Here is a 21,309-nt window from a genome sequence, read left to right on the forward strand (position 1 = left end):
TCAAATAAAAAAATCAAATCAACATTTACCAGTTTACCAGCATCTAAATTTGTACTCTAATAAGACAGCACTCCCTAACGTATCTTAATAATCACATGTAGATCTGAAATGTCAGTTTAAGCGCTAGTCAAACTTGGGGTATGTGATGAAACAATGCTCGTGAACTCCCTATGCGAAATTGCGCAAATGATAAAACATAAATAACCCATTATTAAAATTTGTATTTTCTGCAAAATTTGAGAAACGATACGAATAAAAAATATTTGTAAGAAATTAAAACTATAAATTCAAAGACATTGAGAAGAAGTGTAATGTATTTCATTTTTCAAATGGAAATTAAAAATATATTGTTACGAAATGTACAGGCGTGGTAAGATAGCTTCCCCGCAAAGCAGTTTTAGGGTTGCCACATTTGGCGAGAAATCGCCCATTTGGCGAAAACTTGGCGATATACGTTGGACGGTTGGAGAACCTTCTCGAACGAATTCTTACCGGTTTAGCCCAGAATGTTCTCGAACACAAGCCGAAAGCTATATAAACCCAGCTGGTTCGCAGTCAGTCTTAGTTTACCTTCGTGAGAGGGCGAGTGAGGGTGCGCCTCGGCTAGCGAGCTGACAGTTAGTATCGAGTGTGTCTCGTCTAGCGAGCCGCGCGGAGTCGATCGAGTTGGCAGCCGGGCAGCGAGTGCTGAGTGGGTCGTCGAGTGCACCGAAGGAGTCTTTTAGTATATCGCGGTTAGTGCATCGATGAGAAAGCGTGCTGAGCTCCGGGAACGACTGAACCGAAGAGTCGGGAGCCGCGCTCTGTGTGTCGTCGAGTGCATCACGAGTTGTAGCGTGGAACGACCGAGTTTTTTCTTAGACTGTGCTGAGTCGAGAGCTGTATTCTGGTGCTTTGCAGTGAAGCTGTCTCCACCTAATAGCCTGATAACCTGAAGGCTGTGTCGCTGATCGTGTCAGCGTGTTTATAGTAGTTTATATAGTTCGACGACTGTAAACGTGTTTTGGAGCTGTCCTGATTACTATTGTCTAAATAAAGTGTGTTTCGATTCTTCATCAAGTAGTGTCGTCGTTATTCATTCCAAATCCACACGAACCCCGTACGAACGTGAAGGAAGAAAATAACGTAACAACTGGTGTCAGAAGAAAAGAAAAACGTAACAATATAATAAATAGTTAAAATTTTATTTATTCCAATGCTTTAAAATTTGAAAGAAAATAAAATGATGCTAAAATCATCACAGTTTCAGTTTTTAAGATACAGTAATTGGTTTAAAGGAAGATTAATATATGCAGCCAAACCGCTATTTTTTATGTTAAAGTTTTAGCAGAATTTACGTTTAAACTAATCCTAGATTTTCATAATTAGGCAAAATTTAGCTTACATGGATACTTAAGTGGATAAACTTAATTTAAACTTACATGGATTTCATAAATCTATATGCCGTTCGAGGAAAAAGACTAACACAGATTACTTTTTCTTTTTCCGTAATAATCCGCATTTGCAATTACCAACTGAATTCTCTTATAAAATAAAAAGATAATCTATATTTAAATTTTTAAATTTCAGTTTGGTACGTCTCCTTTGCGTCAGGAACTGTCAAAAAATTATTCTAATATTTGAAACAATCACTTACTTACTAATCAAAATTACATTTTCCTGTGTTATTTGTGTTTGTTAGAGGCTAATCCCAACAGTTTGACAGTAACATCATATCAGGTCCATGAACCCATCCAACTTCAAAACCCCGAAGACAATTCCAGGACAGGAAAGCAGCTGGCTCCTCTGGGAACCAATGCAAGACAAGATATGGCAGGAGTGGCTTGGGTCAAGCAGCATTTCGAGCATAAAGGATAGACTTTAATGCCCGACATAAAAAGTAGAGGGCGCAGATGACCAGTGCGCAGCTTAGCTACAGCCATTTGTTCAAATCTATTACTTGCCTCAGTAAGCACAGCGCCAGGGCGGTTACCATACCTCTCATGTATGGGAGCTTTTATTCAAGAGAAGCTGATTTATAACTTCATTCAAGAGGCAAGTTCCGAGAAAGAAAGACAGTCACCATCAGGAGAATCCTTAAGGCTGCCATTCCCTGGCCAATTCATCTGCTATCTCATTACCACAAACCTCCACGTGTGAAAGCACGCACTGAAAAAATATATTATGGGCACAAAAGCAACCCAAATGCTGTACTATATTCACAGTAGTTCTGTCTTCATGTTTCCACCACTTAGCCAAGTGCTGTACAGAGCTCCGGCTATCGGTCAGAATACAGATATCAGTATTGCCTCTTTAATTGACACAATAACTCAAGGCTTCCTCAATAACAATGAGTTCTGCACGAAAAACGGATTAGTAACCAGGATTTCTCTTACAAATCTTAATTCCATTACCCTGCCTGATAAATATTCCGCTACCTCAGACAGCACCATCGTAGATTTGGAATTTTTGCACTTTCCTTCTATTTATTAGAACATTGTAGGATATAAGAAAATGACACTACAATTGATCGCATTAATCATCCGATGTTAATTTCACAGAACTAAATTCCAGATCAAATCTACGAAATGATCACAGCCCTGACAAAGACAGCATTGTCGTAAGCTATTTTTAAGGGCATACATAACAAAGACACTGCATGAAAATCCACAACATCTGGTCATCTTATTGTTAATAATAATTCTATTCTGAGAGCGAAATATTACTTTGTTTCGTGTAAGAAAAAAATACACGAGCATAACTATTAAAAAGAAAATCGCTTTATGTGTTAAAAAATCTGCTTTTGATTAATAACTTACTTCTATTAACATACATAATTACATGCGCCAATAACACTCTTTACAAGTCCTTACATGTTCTTTCGACATTTGTGGAAACTCCCCGACAAAAGTTTTGACACATATTCCGACGCTGAATCACAGCTCCGAACGATCGAACAACTACCATTAGATGCTAAGATTTTCTCTTTCCCGTTCCAACTCCCGCTCCACACTTTCTCCCACCCTTTATGCCCTCCAGAAAAGCGAAGAACTTACTTATACGTGCTTAATGGTAATCTCATAACTGGAAAGTGCATAAATTTTTCTCCCTTTCAGTCGCGCCGACCCACTGTTATAAAAGAAAAACTTACTAATAAAATAACTAGTAGCAGATAAATTAAAAAAAAGTTTCTACACTGATATTTTAGGATTTTATTCTTCTCCTTCTCCCAAGGTCAATGAAAGATTTAGGCTATTACATGCTATAGTAAAATTAGTAATATATCTTTCGATATAACCACCATCTTTAAGAGCTTCTACAACACTATGTGAATTTGTAGTTAAAGTAATTTGGTTTTTAAATTATTTAAATAAAATTAATCACGCATTTTTAATAACAGTAACAGCTTTTCAAAAGCTTAAAACAATAATAATACGATAACTAGTATAATTATAATAAATTTGAACTCATCTTTTTCTGCAATATATAGCAATTAAGAATCTTTATAATGTTGACTAATATTGATTATTTAAAGATCAACGATGTTGAATGTACGACATGCTTCAGGGTGACAATTCAGTGTTCGTTAAAGCAATTATCCTAGATGTGCAAGCTTAGTTCAGTTTCTACATTTGCGTGAAATCCACATTTAATTTACGTGCATCCTCTCCAATACTGATAAATTCATTTGTACTTAATCTTTGTATTTTGAGTCCCTAAATATCATAACGTGAATGCGTGCCAATTTCCGATGCATCCATTTTAGTGTATTTATACGTATTCAATTGGAAATACGGACCTTTTGCTGATTCTTTTAAGGTCTTCTGCCTATGCAGAGAGCTCAGATATGTTTAGCCATATTCAAATAGCCTAACCTACTCTATAAATCACTAGTAACTATCGAATAAATATTTCAGATTTTTGATTGAACTCATTTTTATTTCTTTGAGTTTCGAAATCAAGAAGTTAAAAAAGCGCTCGAAAGGTCTACGTACTATAGATAATAAATATTCTTTCACTAAATAAAAATGTACGAATGAAATAAAATAAATTATGAAAAATAAGTAATGGATTACTGAATACTGTTAAATGGGTGCATTGAAAGGCAAAAAGTTGGAAATATGCGCTTTTTGCTGGTTCATTTAAAACTAAATATTTGTATAGTAAGCTAATGAATTTTCCATAACATCAATATACCCGTAACTAGCAAGTAAACATAACCACAACAATTATAAGTTCTTTAAACTTATCTGAGCGAATAAAAATGTGTTCCTTTCTACTTTATTGACATCTGAAAATAAAAACGTGTGACCCCTAAGGCAGAATATAGTTTTATTGAATCCTTAACTCACCCTTAGCGACACAAAAGCGCACTTCATTCATTTTTATCGATATCGATCAAAGTGAAAAATGGGAAAGTACAAGTATTTAATGGTTGTTTCGGCATATGCAAGACGTTTTCAAGGTGATGAAACTTTTTAGCTTTGAGACTGTGCTTTGTTTCGGTACTTATTTTTAACGCATATTGAAAAATTAAAATGCTTCATTTTTATTCACTTATTTCTCATTTAGGTGAGTAAACACAAAACTGTTTCGCTGTATAAGCTGAAATAACAAATAAAAAATATTTTTACTTGTTTTAAAGAGTACCGTTTTATACTTCTGTTTTAAATTTTACTTTTGCTTTTATTTTACTTATCCTTTTGTGTTACTTTTGTCATTAACTGACGACGGATAGCGTTATGAAATAATGAATATTTCCCAAGCACAGATTAAACACAAAATTTGGCAATAATTTTTTTTCTTGTGAAAGAAAAAATACAATAAAGTAGGATACAATTAATAACAGAATGAAACTAATCACTAATGCAGTTTCGTCCAAATATTTTTCAAGACTGATTTGATAGCCGGTCACGCAGCGCCCTCTGTGAGAAAGGAGGGAAAAAAACTTTCAGCAAATTGCAGTCACCTGTTTCTGCAGGTGATATAACCGTGCAAAGAGGGCTTTGTTCATTTATAATGATTAATGAGTTGATAATTCATCAAAGCCTGTAACTCGGAGAGTATGTAAGTCATTAAATGACGTATCATCATTAACACAACGGCGAACTCTAGATGAAGACATTAATATTTATGCAAACAAATAAATTATGTTTAGTGATTATTTAAGAAAACGAAGATTTAGACCAGGTTAGTGTACAGTTTTAATAAATGTTACGGCCAATGAACAGATATTTAATTATTTTTTGAAAATTACATTCAAAATTAAGATTTGATGAACATTTAAACGCAATTTTCCCAAATACTTCTAAAGAACTGACTGCTGCTATTTTGAATTAGTTGATATCTTTGGATAAATACGTAGCTAATAATGGCTTTTAATGTCAGACAATTTTTAACTACGAATTTGAACAGAATGATTTTACCTGTCTTAACAGTTTGATGTTTGAATTCCCAGATATGAAATTACATAAAGTAGAAAAATGAAGGCAAGATGAATGATCTGGCATTACGCATTTCTGGAGATAAAAAACGATGATTTCTTTTTCATCAGCCGACAAATTCCACAGTCCCATTACGATTCTTTACACGGAAAAATAGTATGTGCTAAAACAAATGCTACTCAGAAAAATGAATGTCGAATTTGGAAAGTAGAAATCGGCGTATACTGAAACGCATCTCTGGAACGTAAATACCTCGATTGCACACAAATACACATTATCGATGGCATGTGTTGTCAGATAACTATTTGGCGACATAGTACGTTGTCTCGTGAACACTTTTTGAGGTGAGGAGGTGCGGATAATTGAACCGAAAAAACACTTAAATATATACAGATCTAATTATGTCTAATAATCTAGATATTATCTAATTATAATTTATATATCTCTATTATTATTATATAATTCTAAAACATGCCGTATTAAATTATCAAATATTGTTTTCCAAATATTTATTCTCGTTTATTATCATAGGATTAAAATACAGAATTACTAAGGCGTTTAAGGCATAGTTATAAAAATGCTGTGATATTAGATATCAGCAAGAATATGATTTCGACGCTTATCAAGATGTTTTTCAGACACTTAAATGATTACTCAGCTTACTTATTTCAAAATATTAATTATTTTTATCGTTTAGTGGGGATATAAACTTATAGCTAGATTAAGCAACGAAAATATATATCTGCTAGTAATTGAAACAGAAAGGTTATAATTTTCATCTCAAGTTCAATTAGCGATGGGTTGGCTGCAATGACATTTTCAAAATTTATAGAGTATTTTCTCCCTTCTTCTAGCATGCTTTCGTAGTATAACGGTAGCACACTCGACGCATATTCGAGAGATCCAGGTTCGAGTTCCGGCGAGGGCACTGCTCATTTTTCATTTCTCCGGTATAAAATATAATCTAACGATTCTACAAATTTTCGGCAGATTTCAATTTGTCTTAGAAAGTTCATCATTCAGTTTTTTTTTTTTTTTTTTTTTTTTTTTTTGAGAAATCTATTCCCTGTATTATGCTACTCTTCAAAAACATTTAAGGGGGGGTGATATTTATTTTAAAAAATTCAAAATTTCAAAAAAATATAAACACACTTAAATTTATAAGTTGCAAACAATTTTTAAACTTAGTACCATAGAATTTTAATTCAGAACAGAAAACCAAATGGATCAAAATAAGAAACATAAATTATTACAATTAACACAATCGCTATTAATAGAAATCAATGTAAACGCCAAAATCAGAAATCTAAAAATTTTTAAACATAAATTTTATAGAATTTAAACGGCAGCATTAATTTTAGCATAAAATCAGATGTGAGTAGACGACTTATAATTCACAAGTAACTTTGTAGCTTTTATAATGTTATTTGTTTTAGTTGCTCACTTATCGATAATAAAGTATGAGAGGGTCATCTGTCTAAAAGGAAAGAGCAAAAATATCCAATAAATCCAGCGCGTTTGACAGGAATACTTTTGAAATAAAAACTGGAATAGATATTAGTATTTATATATAACTAAAAAGACATATATCATGAATACAATTTCCATTCTTTTCATATTAAGTTTCAAATAATTTCATAAATTTGTAAAATATAAAGTATCATGAAACACACACTCAAGCACATAAAATCGAGTATAATTTATTTCAAATTTAAAACAGAGCGTTTTCAAGTATTTTTTATTCATACAAGCAATGGAAGAAATAATAGCAGTTAAAACAAGAATGCTATTTTACAGTATCAGTTTTATACAGTAAACATTCTACAGAAGCTGAGATATGCAATTTCTCGCTTCCCAAATGCATTTAAATTTCAGATCACGTTGAAAACGGACTGAAAATAAATATGCATACATTACGGTATGTTCTCACTTACACTTACCATTTCGGGCAGCTGATGATAATTTCTATTCATGAGAAACATAAACTTCGAAGCAGGCGCTAAAATGCTTCTTAAGCAGCAATTATGTGCTAAATCACCAAACATTAGAAAATATATTTCCATAAAGTGCTGAGAATGATTACTCTCATCTCTTTGAATATTGATAAAAGCCGTCTGATTGCCAGATAAAAAAAATTTAAATAGGATGCTAATGACAAAACAGAAGGAATTAAAAAGACATAAAGCAGAAAACTTTCCCCCGCTAAATTATAAAATAAAAAAACTCATTTCTTTAATATGAAAAAGAGAAATTCGCGCAGCATCTAAATTTCATCTAAATAACCTAGTATTTCCATCAAAGTAAGACCCCTTGTTCGAAAGTATTTCGGCGTCTCAAATCAAGATCTGGAAACATTAGAAAGCAACGCCATCTACATAATAGACACTCAAATTACGCATTTAAATACGAAGACTCCGTCGCCGTTCTACATACAAACGAACACCTGTTCCTATTTGCATAATTTTGTTATAGCATTACTTCGACTCGTTTGGCAACACACCGTAGAGAGAGCGGCCGTGGGTGGCAGGTGAGTCGTAAGAGAAAAAAGGTCGTCGTGATTTTCCCTTCGTGTCTTGTTATTGCGGAATAATTAAATCAGTGATTCGATCTGCATATTGAGAGCCGACTTATTCTGTACGGCCAGACAAAGTGAATTATCTGTCGTCTTAAGTATTTTTAAAAAGAAGAAGTGCGTGACCGAAATAAAGAAAAAGAACAGGAAATTGAACGATGAAATTTTTCTTTATCGGAAAACCTTTTCGTCCGTAATGGTATTGATAATGGGTTACGCAATTTTTTTTCAATGAACCTCTTTAGAATTTAAGGGCAGTCGTTTGAGGGCCTTACTTATCGCCAGAAGAAAATGCATTATATATAAAAAGCGCATTTTCATTACTGCTACTTGGAACAGTATCTCTTTTTATTTTATTCTAAAATATTTTCATCACATATTTTAGAAATGTAGCTTCAAAGGAAAGAACACGGAAAAAGATGGATATAAAAGCTCCTAAGCTGAATAATTTTCGGTTCAGTACTTTAAAGAACATAGCAGTCTTTCAGTAATTTTCTGGTGGTGTCGAAAAAATCATTGTTATTTATAAATACAAACAGAGGTAAAAGTGGGTTGGACACCATAAATTCACCATTGCTCGTACAGGTGTAGTCTCGCCATTCTAACTGCTAACTGTACAAGTTCCCTACAGTTTTGATGGAAAACACGTCAGGGAACGGATTTGAGGCTCCAGCAAACAACTCCAGAGGTTTTTCGGCTCATCAGTACCTTTAAGTACCCTGATGCCGCCACTGGCACTATACACTTTCAAATGCCTTCTCTGGGATTAAATTCACTTTCCTATGCTTTCTAAGGGCTAGAAATGGGACGAAATACACTTTTAAATCTTCCTTCTACACTCTATGCATTTGAATTCACTACATTTTCTTGTTCCTATACACTTCACACTTCTATTCCTTCTATACATTTTCAGAAGCTTTTTCCGGGATTCATACTCTGGGCCAACGTTATGATTCTTGTGCTGTGTCGTATTTTCTATTATTTTATTTATTTATTTGTAGTTTTTAGAACAGATATTTTATCGTTTATTTTGAGTTTAATGTTATTTGTGGCAACATCTTCTATTTAAGTATTTATTTTTTGCAATAACTGCAGGTCTTTTAATTCTAAGTGCAACGGCTTGGGAATTGTAAAAAATAGCTCAACTAAGACTTGACAGATCCATGCAATTTAATCCCTAAGAGGCCTTGGTGACTATTGTTGTCGCCAATTTGAGAACATTTGACGATTTCTCGCCAAATTTATAAATCTGTTTTATGTTTCTCGCCGGATGCTTTCTGAACGATTCGAGAACATTTTCGATGCTCCCCGACAGATTGTTCCACAACCCATGCTTCTGGGTATAAATGCGGGTCGGAGAACTTTTACAGAACCGCACATTCTTCGTTACTCAAGGAAATGAAAAATCTTCTTCAAGACCCATAAGATCCAGCGTTCCCCAAGGGAGTATCCTCGCTCCTGTGCTTTACCTTTTCTACATCTCCGACTTTCCACACCCTGGTTTGGACAATTATTCTCTTCTATAATGTTATGCCGATGATACGGCGATTGCAATTAAATCTATCAAAGCAAATCACGCAGTCGACAAAATGCAAAATAATCTTTATGCAGTTGAAGATTGTTGCACTAATTGGCGTGTACAAATTAATGCTAGCAAATTGCAACTATTAATCCTCAGCAAAAGCAAGAAACACATTATTTTTAAAGAACTCTTCCTTTCCCAAGAACCTGTTCCTTTGGTCACAAAGGCTATATACTTAGGCATCATTTTAAATCAAAGACTCACTTGGTCTAACCAAATTAAAAGTGTCAAAAGCAAGGCCATTGGTATCATGTGCAGATTTCTCTCCGTCATCGGAAAATACTCTAATCTTATCCTGCGTACCAAAAGGCATATCTACACCACCTGCACTCGACCAATACCATGGCTATGCAGCTCCTGCATGGAATATGGTTACTCAAAATCAACTTCATCAGCTGCAAGTTGTACAGAACACATTTTTTCGTATTATTACTGACTCCCAAACGAACGTTTGCGATGGACGGAAAAATGCCCACAGGCAAAATGCTCACAGGTATATAGAAGCTCACATGAAAAAAGCTGACAAGGAAATATGCCCACATAGAAAAAAGCTCACATGGAATAATTCTCATACCATAATTGTAAAATTTTGTCTATCCATTAACGTTAGAATCATGTTTCTATCTTTTGTAGTTTGGAAGAAATAAATATTTGACATCTCCTCTTTCTTTTTGAATAACCCTGTATTTATTATTTTTTAACAATTAAAATTGCAATAATTTTTCACTGTATAATGTTTCATTTTTACTTCCTTTCTCCTCTCTTTTTCTTAATTCAAAACGGCCCATTTGGTAATCTTTTATAGCAACTGAACCTACACATAAGTTATAAAATTTTTGAAATACATACCATAGATGTTTTGGTAATTTAAATGATTTTTCTTTAGAAAATTCAAATAGGTGTACGATGTTCAAATCGATTATTTATTGATTCATTAGTGTAAGGATATTTCTATGTGAATTATTTATCAGTGGGCTTATTTCCATGTGAGAATACTTCTGTGTGAGCATATTTCTAAGTGAGCATTTTTCCATGTGAGCTTTTTTCGATGCGGGCATATTTCTGTGTGGGCTTTTTTCCTGTGAGCATTTATACCTGTGAGCATTATTCCTGTGGGCTTTTTTCCTAGAACCAACTTTTGCACAGAGATTTAAACTTGAGACAGTTCCAGAATATATCAAAAGATCCAATGAAAAATTCGTTACCAAAGCCGTACAATGCGACTTCGTAAATTATTCTCAAGCTTTTAATTATGAAGTTCTCTTTGAAGATCGAAGCATCCGGCCACTGTCAGTACACACTTTCATGGGTGGAGATGACAACTTTAGTACTTAGCTCCTCAATTGGTAGCTGTTTATACTTTAACATGCTTATTGCTTGTTGTTTCTAAGTTGTTTGGAATTTCTTTGGAAATAATAGTAACTGAAGTTGTGTTGTATTGTACGTAGTCGTGTTGTATGTGTTGTGTTGTAACTTCGTAGTCCAGGTTGTTGTTGTATTGAACTTGTGTTGTATTTTCGTAGTATTGAGGTATTTGAGTTTGTCATTGATGCCAGTATAGTATGATGTGTTTATCTTATTGTTGTTCTTGAACCTGCATTGTTGTCCTTGAACCATTGAAACTTCTGGAAAACTCTGCTCTCTCGGCAAGTTTTGAGAACTTGTCTGATATTACGGTCTTGCTCCTTTTTGCTACTTCTCTCATTCTCCTTTACTCTTTTCTCTTCTGAGATCGCTTCCACGTCTAGAATTCATTATGTCATGTGCTCTACGGCTTGAATTCATGAACCGGCAACGTTGCCTTTCGTAATAGTTCGGTATAATATCGAGTTTAAGTCTAAGGCGGCCCGTAGAGGAATACCACTTCAAGACAGCCGGAAAACGTCGTGCATTATCGCGGCATATCATCGGTAGTTGGAGTTGGAGGGTAATTCAGCCCCATTCAAGGATTCTACGGATTTACTTATAACAGAACATTCCATGTCAAAAGCTGAAAGGTTCAATTTTTCATTAGTAATAGTTAAAACGCGATAGACTAGGAATAACGTATTATATTCGTATTCGTGTTCGCGAAGTACAGTCGTGAATTAGTTGCGAATCAACTGTGAGACTTAGCAGTTAGCTGAACTCCCAGTTAGAGTTTTATCTTGAGAGTGATTTAAGTAATTAAGTGATTTAAGTTTTAACTTTACGATTTATTTCGTGTGCTAAGGCGGAATTGCTAAATATTCGCGTTTTCCTTGAGTTATTTCCAGTCATTATTGTGCTATGTACAATGGAACCTCAAGATACCAGTTTAATTCGCTCCAGTACTGAGCTCGTATAGTGAATTTCTCATATCTAGAATCAAACTTCACCATTAAAAATAATATAAATCTAGTTAATCCGTTCCGCACCCCCAACATAAAACAACAATATCAACGTAAAATCCAATGCTTTTAATAAATAACACCGGTAAATAATATAACCGTAGTTTATGATAGCTTCTGACACCAACCTTTTAACTGCTTCTCGTTAGTCCACACCAACAACAGCTTCTAGGAGTTTTGGAAGTAACGTAAATCCTTTCACTACATCAAGTTTCTTAATTTCTACCTGCTTCTTCCGAATAGTGTAGATCGCCATGTCAAAACGGCCGTAAGTCTTCGCCAAATCTGTCACTCTAACACCACGCTTATGTTTAGCTATTTCTTTTTTAATTTCAACGGCCACAGCTTTCTTATGTTTCTATAACACCGGTAAATAATATAACCGTAGTTTATGATAGCTTCTGACACCAACCTTTTAACTGCTTCTCGTTAGTCCACACCAACAACAGCTTCTAGGAGTTTTGGAAGTAACGTAAATCCTTTCACTACATCAAGTTTCTTAATTTCTACCTGCTTCTTCCGAATAGTGTAGATCGCCATGTCAAAACGGCCGTAAGTCTTCGCCAAATCTGTCACTCTAACACCACGCTTATGTTTAGCTATTTCTTTTTTAATTTCAACGGCCACAGCTTTCTTATGTTTCTTTGCAGCAATATCTGAGGCAACAATCTTCTTGGAAGGCATCATGAAATAATTATTTTCACATTAAATATAATAAACAATTAACTCACAAGCGCACAAATACGTAGATCAAAGAACACCGAGTGATCTAACGAGAGGATTCCCCGAGTCGAGCCGGATCGGGAAATGGCGCCACGCATACCAACAACAGCCTGGCTCTTTGCTCGTTACTGGAGTCGATGTTCGTATTTAAAGACTAATTTTTCGCTCATACTTTCCTCGTATCTCGAATTTCTCGTATATAGAGAAGCTCGTATCTCCACTGTACACTATTTACTGAGCCCATTTTCCTAGTAAATTGTTCATTTCTTCCTGCTTATCTGGACTCAGAAGAAACATCATCAACGTAGCTCGCAACAATACTCTCTCCAAGACGAAGACCCACATTTCTATGAAATTTTCACCTTCTATGGAGGTGGTCCCCTTAGGCAGGTAATGTTAGTAGCATGGTTTAAGACTGATCGGTTACTTTAAAATTGTCACTTTAGGAATGTGGTTATTATCGGAGATTTTACTGCATACAAATGAAAGTACAGTAAAACTCTTCAAACAATCAATATTAAAGAAATTATAATGGAAGCAGGAATGATCGACCGGTATTATAAATCTGTAGTCAAGCCACAGATTTTTAAATCTTCAAATTATTATTCTATTAGTCTGCTATTAGTTGTTCTGATTATTACAATATTTTGATAATAATTTTAATTCAAAATGCTAATTTTTCTTTTTCTTTTAAGCAACTTAATGTTTGACATTTTGAGATTTTTGAAAACAGAACAATTCTTAATCTGATTAGAAATGGATATATGAAAATTATTAAGTATATTCAGATATGACATTAATGCTAAACAGTTTCATACCTTAGAAATTACAGACGGCAATATTAGTAAATTTAACAAAAATTATTCCTTGAATGTGCAGACTGAAGGGAAAAAGTACTCTGAATACAGAATAATGGCACTGAAAGATAAGTTTTTAAGTTTGACACAAATTTCACTAAAAGAAAAACTTATGTATCAGCCAATACCCTGTTTACAATGATTATCAAAAGCAATTAATGTAACTAACATTCATATTTAAGACAGATTTCATTAGTAAATGTTAAAAATACACATTCATCTTAAAACACAAATAGCTTCAGATTATTCAGCGTTACTTAAGAAATTCTAGTTTTAATAGCCTGTATCAATTGCTATGGCAGAAGCAATTATATAAACAAGATAACGATAGATGCATATAATTAATTGCTAAATATTTCTACTGTAATATTTACATATAAACAATTTTAAAATAATTAATTATTTTTGTTAAAATAACAGCAATAGGTGTTTAAAACAAGTCTCACATTAATAATATTTACAAACCAGTACTCAGAACAAACTTAAGCTACGTGTTCCCGCACTGATAGGAAAAATAATATTGACAAATTGCCAAACAATGTTTTTATAAAGCACAAAGCCTTTTAATAGGTATCTTACAGAGTAATTCCTTTAAAGAATGATAAAACAGCATCGATTGTGGAGATTGAGTGAAAAAAATATTTTAAAAATCAAAATCCTTCAGGAAAGAACGGTTAATAATTTTCCATTTTCTTCTACTTTTTAGGGATGACGTCAAGTTTTCGGGCGATTACCCCTTATCGGCGCGTATGATTTATCACTGCTTTTCGCCGGGATGATTTCATTATAATGCATGCATCGCTAATTAATTATCGCCATATTTTCTGAATAAAGAACAAGTCAGAGCGTTCCCGGAACAATTAAATTTTTTCCTGTTTTCACTCTGATCCCTCGCAGCAATGTAGATCCACGTAGATTTTTCTAAAATAAAGGGCAAAAAGTTGTCAAACACCGATAGAAATAAATATATATGCATTTTATACCTTACGTTAATTATGGTAATATATGGTAATTAACAAATGCGTGCATGTGGGATAGGACATCTGAATTGGACTTGTCACCTGCAGCTGTTCAGAACTTTGAAAAACAGCTGCATGTGGGCAACAGAACGAAATGTTGAGATCTGGTACATTTAGTTACGAATGCTTTACGCATTACATTTTATTAAAAAGAAATAAATACAAGACGTTCCCTTAACAAATTAACTAAATTGTGAATTTTTTAACCATTACCAGCAAAAACAAAAGGCACGCTTCAGTTGACTTGGTAAATAAAAAGTTATGTTCACAGATTCAGTAAAGTTCAATAATGCAAATGGATTATTTATACCACTTGATCGGTCGAACACCTTCAATATGAATAACTATTGACTGATAATCACCAAGGTCCAAAGAAACGATTCTTTTTTTTTTCCGAGATATTGTTCGAAAACATCATTGTCAATGCCGCCCTTTTTTTACTGGCCAATCTGAGGTGATCCGGTGTTCTAGTAGTTGGTTTATACGAAGACAACGTTCAGATCTTCAACATACAGATCTTACATGTTGTAATCACAGTTTAGGCACTTTCAGATATACTGTGTATACCCGTCGTTTAGACCGTAAACATATATTTAACTTAAAAGCAATCGTGATCTGATTTGCTTAGACCGTAATTAAAAACAATTATTTAAACATTTTAAACATATGCATTAAGTGGAAAACTTACAATTTTAAACATAACATAAGGGTGGACTCATAGCTATTAACAGCGAAATATACTTCGTTTCCCCATCAGGAAAATTCTTACGATTAATTGATATGATTGCATTGTAGCATGTACTGTTTTCATTACGCAGTTTTTTCCACCTTTCGTTTCCACTTTAGTTTGTACATTCGCTTTATTTACATGATACTGATTTTGCTGATACGAAAGAGAAGAAGATACAGCGATACAGTAAAGCAGCGATTTTTTAATTTTGGATTAACTGACTTCAAACACTCTCTACACTGTGATATACCATTCCGTACTTTTCAACAACTTTCATAAAAAAAATTTAGAAATGTATACTCAATAATCACGTCATTCCCAATGTATAAAATGTTTCTGCCTAATGAACGATTAAGTTATGAATTTATCAAAGCGTTAATTCAATACACCTCATTCTTTGTAAGGACAAACCGTTGCTAACTGAAGGTAAGGATTTCATACGTAAGCATTTAATATGCAGGATGTTTAGAAAAGAAGGCTAAAAGCCAATTTCTAATTTATAATATACATGTATTTCCAATAAAAACCTTTCTTAAAACTAGGTAAAAATAATTGGAATAAAACGATTATGTAAAAACAAGTCTTAATGCTTTTAGACGCACCCTCTATTTTATATACATTTTTTAAGGATAAAACTTTATCACTGACCATTATAACGAATTTACAGTATTTTAAATATGAAGTAATACTTACTAAAAATACCCAATCTATCTGGGAAAGAACACCTTTTAATCTCCTTCGTCAAAACCAAGACACTCATCGCCAGAGCTAAATGAAGAGTCACTTGAAACCTCAGCATCTGAGTCATCATACAACAAATTGTCCTTTGTACCATCCAGTGCATTACTAACGCCACACTTCTTAAATGATTTAACCACTGTCTCTGTTTCCACAGAATTTCATGAAACTTTGATCCATTCAAAAACGATGTATCGAAGCAGTAACTATTGACGAATAAGACGCAGTATCGGCGAATAAGACGCACCCCGTTTTTCAGACCTATTTTCAAAGAAACAAAGTGCGCCTTATACGCCGTCAAATACGGTAACTACTCCATAATTAAGTATTTCAGGTTTTGGATTTTTTGATCTACGGTGCCCATACAAAATTGTAATTTACAATTGAAACTTAAGTGCTAAAATTCCCTATCCTACTTCGGAAACCTCCACGACTGAAAGCACGTCCACGATCAATATTTAAGGAAACAAAACTGAATATTCGAACATCTTATATAATTTTAGAACAATCAAATTTCAACCAAATTTTCATGTTCTTTAATAATTCAAACAAAAATTTATCAATAAAATTGCAGCAAAACACACTACTCCTGTTTTCCTTGATCCTGTTTTTCTCCCTTAAATGCCAGCAAAATAGAAATGAAGTTAAGGGCACTAATTACAGTTCCGCAAAATTAACCTAAGAACATGAATGGACTTGGAAAGTTTGAGGAGGAAAGTTGGACTTGGAAACTGACTTTTTAAAAGTACAGAAAATTTATGAAACTTGTTTCTCAAGCATAGAAGTAATTAAATTGCAAATAACTGAATTAATACGGATTTAATACGAAGAAACGAAATGATTCCTAGCAGTTTTCAGCCAGAAATAAATCACAAACGTGACCTAATTAAAAACGCAGATATTTAAAACATATATTTCTAATCAGAGTCAAACTGTTACTTTCACTTCCAAGTACAGGAAATGAAAATAAAGGTGCTCCCAAGATAATCTCGAATACCGCTCATAATAAACTTCTTTCTTTTTCCAAGCAATTTACTTTCCAAGGGACAAGATCATCCAAAAGAGAATATTGCTCAGCGAAGGTGGAAAACCATTAGGCAATCCAGTCACGATACTTTTAGGTCATTATTAGAGAAGGAGACGGGGCGGTAACGTAGGATGCAGTCATCAGCTTCTCAAAAGGGGCGAGATATACCTTCATTCCTACAGGAAGGAATGTGACGGAAATCAAAGACGAACAAAGGCCCCACTGGGGGTATACACACAACTGCTAATACTCCATATGAAATACAGGTCGTCGTTAATAGCAATTTTTGCCAATTTTTTTTTCCTGAGCTACGCTTGGGAGTAGTCTTTGATATTTTCTGAATGACGTAATTAAAAGAAAAGTTATAACATTCTTCCGAAATTAGTCAATTTACACTTGAATCCTTTTGAAAGTTATAACAGTTTCTGGGAGTAAAAATATAACAGCAGCAGTATTGCCAGATGGCGCGTTTTTTCGCAAATTTGCTACTTTTGACAAACTTGTGCTGCTAAAACGTAAGCAATTTTGCGAATTTTCTACCGCTCCATCATCTCTTTGCATTATTTAAAAACGATTTTAATATATAGTAATGTTTATAAGTTATTAGTTAATTATAATATGTTAAAGCAATGTAAATATTAAAATTAATTAATTTATAAAAAGTTACAATTTATTTAGGCTTAAATAAAAGCTGGCACCTGGCAGTCCTGAAATGAGAGCATGTACACTCAATTTTCGGTGGTAGTCACTGGTGTTTCCACGTGTCTGGTTGATTGCTTTCTTTAATACTGTAAAAGATAATATCTATTTGAATTGTCTCTCTTTTGCGTAAATGACAATTTGAATTTTTTCCCCTCAACTCATGGTCCAAAGGCATTATCTATAGATACCCCTATCCAAAACGGCGTCTCCAAACGGCACTTTGCGTCGGTTCACTTTTCAAATTGTCACTTTCAACTTTTCAAATCGCCATCAAATATTATCGCCTTGTATTACATTTAAAGAAATTAAATAATGAAGAATCTGAATGAATGTATGTTTCTCCCATCGTGAAAAAACAACGGTACCTAGAGCCACCGAATTTTGAACATGGGCACCTGGAAGCTGGAATTTTGAGTTTCGAAATTCTTTTATTATTTGTTTCATGGTTTGTAAATCTTTTAACGAATTTTTTATTAAAAACCTCAACGATTTTAAAGCCAGCAGTGGCAACTGTGTGGAATAAAATATTGTTATCTCCAGCGTGCGAGACTGTATATTGGAAATTCTAAAGATAAACTCTTTTTAAATCGTTTTAGCCCAAAGGAGCGTTAATTTGTATGCCGTCAAAATATGCACGTGTGAGCGTAAATGGGAAAAACGCCTACTGGGCGTAATATAAAATCTAAAATCTTTTAGACCGCTACACATCATCTTGAACTGAAACCATCGAGCAAAAACAAAATGCACACCGTCCCATCTTTACGTATATACGAAAAATTGCCTCATAATATAGTAAAACATCCCAATTCAAAATCAATGATAATTAAAGCAGACAGATGATGTTCTAAGAAAAATGAAAGATTTAAATCAAAGTGATTCGACATGTCACTGTATGTTCAGATTTAATTTATACTATTAAACAAAGCTTCGCACTCCCTGAAACTTTTGATGGACAAATAGTAACTAACTTTCTGAATGTTCAAAGTTGACATGTATCTCGAAGCACCACATTTTTGAAACCAAACACCAATTCACAAAATTGATTGCACCATAATTTAGCGTTAAGAGGATGAGAGAGGGGAAAAAATTCCATCGATTAAATCGTCTTACCTCCCTTAAGTAAGGCTCAAACCTTTGAGGAGACAGTGCTCAGTGATTCCCTTAGTCAACAAAATCCCCACGAGCTGCCCTATTATTGTGGGCGAACAATAGTTCGGTTCAGACAATGGAAAATGAACTTTAGAGGAACTGTCACGAGAAAATAGTTCCCATTCTCTCAAAACAATAGAATGCTGGGATAGGTATTCCATTCATTTTTAATGCAGGTAAATAAAGTTAAAAGAGAGGAAAGCACTTTTAAAAGAGAATGACGAACGCCTTTCAAAAGATTTCGAGAGGCTATACCGTCTTTTAGGGATTTTATATTTATGGTGGCTTGTTACTTCTCCATGATAAACGCTCAATTACCGCTGATGAATTTAAGGAGGATGGACTGGTAATGGAATAACTCGTGACGCTATTGTTAAGAGCATTAATGAATCAAATAAGTTTCGGAATAAGTATGAAATATCGATTGTATTCGCAATTATTTATTCAAAACATTTTTAGTCACGGCATATGCAAAACAATTTAAAATTCTCTATGAAATATTATTAAATTCGTTGCTTTGTATCACAACGTGAATTATACACCATCTCTGGCAACTCGTTAAAAATCAGTTTTTATATAATAAACACAAAACTTCTGATTAACTTGTAACATAGGCTTGGAATTTAGATATATCCAATTGATTACTATATTAATGTTATGTTAGAAACCATTCTTAATTTCTGCTACATCATTACAAGCCCAGCATTTAATATTCTAAAATTCATCCCTGCAGAGATCCTTACAAAAATTTAGTAAAATAATCAGGTTCTCTGTAAATTTACATATAACTTTTAATGCTGCGCGATTTTATTAACAAACTACAGAGAGATAGCACAATCACATGAGATTAGAGAAATATTACATCACTTTCTCAAAAATATAATAATAGCATCTATAAGGCAAGATGCTTTTAATAATAAAAATTTTAGTAAAGCTAATTTTAGTAAAAATTGTGGCAAAATCTACGGAATAGTTTCCATGAGCACACCTGACAGGGCAATAATTATGTTGGCATGCTTAACTGATCATTCAGTATGTTATGTAAACTCGTTGCTTCTCATCGTTGCATCGACTGAAATGCATAAGAGAACTGCGGTTGCGTTCCTAACCTACCATATCCCCAGATTACATTCCCTTAGTTACTTTAATATCTATGGAGATTGATCACATAAACCTTTTACGATAACTCCTCTTCACGACCTTATCAGAACTTCATCGGCGAATTATTGCATTAATGCAGTGGCCTAAACCTCAAACTGAATGCAGGTCGAATGGGAGAACTGAATACAGCTATCGGGCCACACTTTTTTTAAACAAAATTTTATTAATAACAAGAATTTTTTTAAATTTCGCTCACTAAATATTTATTTAAACGTATATAAACATGATAAGAATAAAAAGAAGAAAAAAAAAATACGAGTACTTTCCATCTGAAATTTAATGTCTGGTACCTGTAAGACAGTTTTGTTGATTACACTTTGTAAATTTAAATAAGCCGCCCAATGTGTATAGTGGTTAGCGTCGCTGACTCCCGTGCCGAAAGGCCGGGGCTCGAATCCTGGAGAAGGTATGAATATTTTTGTAAACGTATAGTGTCGATGCGGCATGGCGGCACTCTAGACATGCGGCGAGCCTAAAGTCCTCTCGTGTGGTTTTTTGGAAGGGGAGAGGAATAGGAGACCCTCGAAACAGTCCCATCCCTCCCGGGGGTGCTCTCCATCAAAATTGGGGGCGGAACTGACCTTAATCTCACTACCACCTGAATGGTGCTCAAGGCTGTTGCCAAAGGTTGGCGTATTCTAGCGCTCCTTGCCTCGAGGAATTTCAGCAACAACAACAACAAATTATAATATACTGGCAACTAAATATTAAATTCATAGATTGGCATGTGTTTTAAGTAATTCTGACATGTTTAATTAATCATTAAATAATTTACTTCAATTTAAACTAAAATAAACAAATTATGAAAATTTGCAAAGCTTTCAGAGAAAATTCACCAAGCGAAAAAAAAAAAAAAACTTGAGAATAAATAACAACAACCTAGTCTCTTTCTCTTATTTTCTCCTTTGATTTTTCCCTTTTCCTTACTTTCTTTCTTTCTCTTATTTTCTCCTTTGATTTTTCCCTTTTCCTTACTTTCTCTCTTTTCTTAGTTTCTCTTCTCCTAGCCTCTTTCTCTTATTTTAATTACTTTTCGTATTTTCCAAAACATAAGTGTAAACAATAATAATAAGAATATCGCAATGGGGAAAAATCAAACTTACAATTATTTTCTATCTTAAATCTAAAGTTTAATACCTACGACATTCTTACACATTATAATTGAAATATATCGACAGTTAAATATTATATTTTCAGACTGATGCTAATTTAAAATAGTTCTAACATGTTTAATTAGGGATTAAGTAATTTAATTTA

General features: G+C 33.8%; 2 long non-coding RNA genes across 4 annotated transcripts in view; one reads left to right on the plus strand and one right to left on the minus strand.

Moving 5' to 3' along the window:
* LOC118186347 (uncharacterized) overlaps positions 1–21,309 on the minus strand; it is a 294,871-nt gene that overhangs the window by 132,126 nt on the left and 141,436 nt on the right. The window lies entirely within an intron of this gene.
* The window catches only part of LOC118187111 (uncharacterized), a 274,560-nt gene that overhangs the window by 55,693 nt on the left and 197,558 nt on the right, over positions 1–21,309 (plus strand). The gene's annotated exons all lie outside the window — the stretch shown is intronic.

Source organism: Stegodyphus dumicola, chromosome 5, assembly GCF_044657685.1.
Source record: "Stegodyphus dumicola isolate Sdum_Otavi_A_Nest chromosome 5, ASM4465768v1".
Classification (NCBI taxonomy): domain Eukaryota; kingdom Metazoa; phylum Arthropoda; class Arachnida; order Araneae; family Eresidae; genus Stegodyphus; species Stegodyphus dumicola.